Genomic DNA, 6,000 nt, shown 5'->3' on the forward strand with positions numbered 1-6,000 from the left:
TGCCGGTTTCATAATAATGGACTGATCCCCCTGGAGATTCTTCAAAGAATGTCTTTCCTCTACTGTCAAATTTGGTGGATAAAATAGACTACCTTTCTCAATGTCACCCCTAAGAGATGTGAATGCATCCTGTATAAAATGGACAAAGGTCTCGACCGCGTGGGAGGATTGTGGAGGTCTGAAATGACTTTTATTTCTAAGACCCAAACTGGATGACGATAATACTTTGGGATCACTCCCAATAGAGGTAGTATCCACACCTGGCGGAATAGTGGAGAAATATGCTTTTAGTCTGATGGAACGAAAAAACCTCTGGAGATCCATGTCAAGTTCGAAGGTGCGACACCTGTAGGATGGGCAAAATGATAACCCCTTTTGCAAGAGTGAGTGTTCAGCCACGCTTAAAGTGCGGGAGGAGATGTTTATAACTAGATTGTCCATACCTTCGGTTGGGTGGTTCTGTAGGTTTCTTGATTCTTTCTTGTGTTTCTGTCCCCGTCTCGTCTTCTTGTAGGATAACGTCGTTGTCCTAAAAAAGGAAAGCTTGACACTGCTGTAGATGGTGTTGATTCGTGGTCCGACCCCGAGGTGGATGGATCTGAGGATGTTTGTGGGTTGGGACGAGTATTGGTGCGCCTTGAGTTGTCCTGCCATCTATATACGCGGTTGTTCTTGTAGTCCTCTGCGTCCCTTGCAAATTTGTTACGTTTTCTGGCCTCAATGTCCCTTTTGTGTTTGGTGATCCGGTCCTGGATTTCCGCTTTGAGGGAAGTTAGATCCTCAGGTGAACCTGTGGCAGACAACTGAATTTCAATGGTTTTAATGTTCTCAGCGCAAACCGTGATAGCCCGTTGTAGGTGCTCCACTGTGAGAGTAATTAGATCTAGGGAACACTTATTCAGGATGTGTTCGAACTTAGTGCAGAAATCAGGTGAATCTTTAAATAATGTAGGGCGTAGAGGGACCCTTAGTCCCCTTGGGATTCTCTGTACGCGTATATACTCCGATAGAGTGGCACAATGAAGCTCAAGGTTTGTATGGGACCTGAGTTCTCGTTCTAGATCCCGCCCACGAACCTCCCGAGGTGGAATAAGCAGAAAGTCACTTGATAGTTTAGATTGAGCGAGGATACTGGCGGTTTCCTCCGCGTTATAGGAGAATGTGGGAAGATTGGACATGGCTCTATAGCGTGCTACTACGTACAGGTAACGTCTATATGGGGAAAACACCGTGTGCACTGCTATATTAGGTGCTGAGACTAGGTACCCAAACCCTTAATAGATAGAAAGAAGAAGTCTCGCACTCAACTTAAGTATTTTTTGCTGATTTTATTTGGTGCTAATGTAGCACTGGGGAAACGTTTCAGCCTCAAATAGGCTTTCGTCAGTCACTACAATCATATGAACAAAAACAAAACATATTACAATATAATAAAGTGTATCCACAACCAGGTACATTTTAAACAAAACAAGGTATATACAACATAATAAAAGAGCCTTGATCGGAGAAATCATGGAAAAACCTTCTGTCAGAGCATAACCGTATGCAGTATTCTCGCTCAAAAATCATGTTTTACTGTGAATGAGACATATCTATGGGAGAAAACATACCGTATTGTGTCTTTTTTCTTTCTTTTCAGACACCTACAATCGTTCGTATACTGATCAGTGTTGTGCCTAAATAAGCGCAGTAAGAGAAAGTGAGATAGGGCAATGGTGCATAACATGATGGACCGTAGTGATGCGCAGAGTAATATACCAGGTGGAGCAGTGATACTTACAGCAAGTTATTGCTTGGTGAGAGCATATAGAATTAGCGGAAACAGAATCACTCTAATGATTATGCAGCTCTATAGAGGGGGAAAGAGGGAGGTGTGTGAGTCCCTGTACATAATATAATGTGTTGGATACGTTATATTCTGAAGCCAGATGGCCCTATATAGGTATTTGTACCTTCAACAAGCAAGCCCATACCTACAGCAAGTTTTCGCTTGGTCAGAGCATATGGAGTTAGCGGGAACAAAATCACTCTAATGATTATATAGCTGTAAATGGGGAAAGAGGGAGGTGAGTGAGTCCCTGTGCATAATATATTGTATCGGATATATCGAAGCCAGGTGATCATATATAAGTATTAGTACCTTTCATAAGCAGGCCCATGTGGAAGGAGACCTATGTCAGTTGTGACCGGCTGGAGGCTCTGAGGGCTGGAGAAGAATACAAAAAGGACTCAGTGCATCTATGAATGCTGAGAGCGGTGTGTCCGGAGCACAAGGCGTGCACATACCTGAAGGGGACGTCACTGCAATGTGGACCTGATCCAAGCAGACGCGGTATCCACCGCTTGTCTGGGGATCATGTTACAAGTGGCGCCGTTTTTATCCCCAGTGTGCGTCCGACCGGAAGTGACGTTCTAAGATGGCGGCCGGACCGGAAGTGCCCGGCTTTGTATGTTAGATGGATGTACGCGTCCCACGGTTGCTATGGAGATGCGTGCCAGTACAATTCGCGGTGTACTCGTTGCAAGGACCGGTTTGTGTTGGTCTATATAATGAATAAAATTGTTTGGAGCTAGCTTTTGAGTGGTTAGTGTATAACTTAAATCATAGATGGAATGTATCGGTGGTAACGTAGCCAGGTAGGTAGATCCACAAATGGAATCTGTAGGTCTCATTCACAGTAAAACATGATTTTTGAGCGAGAATACTGCATACGGTTATGCTCTGACAGAAGGTTTTTCCATGATTTCTCCGATCAAGGCTCTTTTATTATGTTGTATATACCTTGTTTTGTTTAAAATGTACCTGGTTGTGGATACACTTTATTATATTGTAATATGTTTTGTTTTTGTTCATATGATTGTAGTGACTGACGAAAGCCTATTTGAGGCTGAAACGTTTCCCCAGTGCTACATTAGCACCAAATAAAATCAGCAAAAAATACTTAAGTTGAGTGCGAGACTTCTTCTTTCTATCTATTAAGGGTTTGGGTACCTAGTCTCAGCACCTAATATAGCAGTGCACACGGTGTTTTCCCCATATAGACGTTACCTGTACGTAGTAGCACGCTATAGAGCCATGTCCAATCTTCCCACATTCTCCTATAACGCGGAGGAAACCGCCAGTATCCTCGCTCAATCTAAACTATCAAGTGACTTTCTGCTTATTCCACCTCGGGAGGTTCGTGGGCGGGATCTAGAACGAGAACTCAGGTCCCATACAAACCTTGAGCTTCATTGTGCCACTCTATCGGAGTATATACGCGTACAGAGAATCCCAAGGGGACTAAGGGTCCCTCTACGCCCTACATTATTTAAAGATTCACCTGATTTCTGCACTAAGTTCGAACACATCCTGAATAAGTGTTCCCTAGATCTAATTACTCTCACAGTGGAGCACCTACAACGGGCTATCACGGTTTGCGCTGAGAACATTAAAACCATTGAAATTCAGTTGTCTGCCACAGGTTCACCTGAGGATCTAACTTCCCTCAAAGCGGAAATCCAGGACCGGATCACCAAACACAAAAGGGACATTGAGGCCAGAAAACGTAACAAATTTGCAAGGGACGCAGAGGACTACAAGAACAACCGCGTATATAGATGGCAGGACAACTCAAGGCGCACCAATACTCGTCCCAACCCACAAACATCCTCAGATCCATCCACCTCGGGGTCGGACCACGAATCAACACCATCTACAGCAGTGTCAAGCTTTCCTTTTTTAGGACAACGACGTTATCCTACAAGAAGACGAGACGGGGACAGAAACACAAGAAAGAATCAAGAAACCTACAGAACCACCCAACCGAAGGTATGGACAATCTAGTTATAAACATCTCCTCCCGCACTTTAAGCGTGGCTGAACACTCACTCTTGCAAAAGGGGTTATCATTTTGCCCATCCTACAGGTGTCGCACCTTCGAACTTGACATGGATCTCCAGAGGTTTTTTCGTTCCATCAGACTAAAAGCATATTTCTCCACTATTCCGCCAGGTGTGGATACTACCTCTATTGGGAGTGATCCCAAAGTATTATCGTCATCCAGTTTGGGTCTTAGAAATAAAAGTCATTTCAGACCTCCACAATCCTCCCACGCGGTCGAGACCTTTGTCCATTTTATACAGGATGCATTCACATCTCTTAGGGGTGACATTGAGAAAGGTAGTCTATTTTATCCACCAAATTTGACAGTAGAGGAAAGACATTCTTTGAAGAATCTCCAGGGGGATCAGTCCATTATTATGAAACCGGCAGACAAGGGAGGAGCCCTAGTGATCATGGACAAGTCTAAATACCTGGCAGAAATCATGAGACAACTAGGTGATAGCTCTATCTATCAGACATTAGAGAAGGATCCCTCACATGAAATTCGCCACATTATTGAAACCATCCTACACAGATATACTGATCTGGGAGTCTTAGATGGCAAGACATGCAGTTTCCTGATGAACCCTAACCCAATCATACCCGTGTTTTATACACTACCTAAGGTTCACAAGAATCTGGACAATCCACCTGGGAGGCCCATTGTGGCCTCCACGGATTCGATTCTGTCCCCCCTAGCCAAGTATGTCGAACGTATACTTACCCCTCTAATCCAGACGTCTAAATCTTTTTTATTGGACACAGGATCATTTCTACAATTGATCCGAGAAATCGGCACAGTTCCAGTAGATGCACTTTTGGTGACCCTGGATGTGAGGGACTTGTATACCTCAATCCCCCATGAAGAGGGCATCCATTCTGTCCGTTACCTTTTGGAAGGCAACAACAGTGACATAGACCATACCTCACTATGTATCGACCTTTTAAGGGTCATACTCACCTCAAATTTCTTTCTTTTTGAGGATACATTTTACTTGCAAAAACGGGGGACCGCGATGGGATCGCACGCAGCCCCTCCATATGCAAATGCGTATATGGTCCATTTTGAAGAGAGTCGCATTTACCCCAATCCCCTGTTTAAAGACAATGTCATTATCTGGAAGAGGTACATAGATGACGTCTTCTGTCTATGGCGGGGCTCTGAGGATGCCCTCCATACCTTCCTATCCTTCCTCAATACCTCATGGCCGGGTATCACCTTCACCATGAACAGTCACAGGTGGGAAATGAATTTCTTGGATACCATGGTAGTAAAGGATCCAAATGGTTTCCTTAGTACGGATTTATACACCAAGAGCACAGATAGGAACAGTCTCCTACACTACCAGAGTCTCCACCCTCCATCCACTAAAAGATCCATACCTAAGGCACAATATCGAAGAGTAGAACGCATAGTCTCTAATAGCAACACAAGAAAACTACGTACACAGGAAATGACTGAGAAATTTAGGGCCAGAGGCTATCCCCCATCTTTGCTAGAAACTTCCAGAACCACAGCAAGCAGACCTAGGATGGATACATCCCTACGCATTCCCTTCGTACACTCATTTCATCCGTACATGTACAGACTCCACAGGGCAATACGCAGTAACTGGTCTATACTATCTCAGGCCTTTCCCAAAGTAAAAGAGTTCCAACAACCCTTTCTCCCGTGTTTCAAAAGGGCTCCCAGTTTGAGGGACAATTTAGTTAAAGCGGACATTGGTACCAAAATCACTAAGAGACAGAGCTTCTTCGGCACCCCAAGGGAAGGCACCTTTCCATGTTTAAACTGCGTTCAATGTAATAATGTTTTGAAAGGGAATGTAGTCAGACACCCGTACTCCGGTAAGGAGTTCAAAATCCGGGGATACTTCACGTGTAGTTCAACCTACGTGGTGTACGTCATCAAATGCCCCTGCGGACTCCTATATGTAGGGGAAACGACGCAACCCATTAGGGATCGCATATCCAAACACAAATCTACCATACGATGCAATAATCTCTTATTACCGCTACCCCATCACTTTCATGCATCAGGACATAATATTTCACAACTACAGTTTCAGGTTCTTGAACACGTTCCCATACAACGCAGGGGGGGCAATAGGATACTGATGCTCAAAAAACGTGAA

At 44.2% G+C, this 6,000-nt stretch overlaps 1 long non-coding RNA gene across 1 annotated transcript; it reads right to left on the reverse strand.

Moving 5' to 3' along the window:
- Positions 1 to 993: 993 nt before the first annotated feature.
- Positions 994 to 2,046, reverse strand: LOC143818211 (uncharacterized). Its single transcript, XR_013224384.1, has 3 exons — positions 1,978 to 2,046; positions 1,781 to 1,849; positions 994 to 1,676 (listed from the first exon to the last, which is right to left on the reverse strand). It is a non-coding gene; the product is annotated as an uncharacterized LOC143818211 (long non-coding RNA).
- Positions 2,047 to 6,000: the final 3,954 nt, after the last annotated feature.

The sequence above is a fragment of the Ranitomeya variabilis genome, chromosome 3 (genome assembly GCF_051348905.1).
Source record: "Ranitomeya variabilis isolate aRanVar5 chromosome 3, aRanVar5.hap1, whole genome shotgun sequence".
NCBI classification, from domain to species: Eukaryota; Metazoa; Chordata; class Amphibia; order Anura; family Dendrobatidae; genus Ranitomeya; species Ranitomeya variabilis.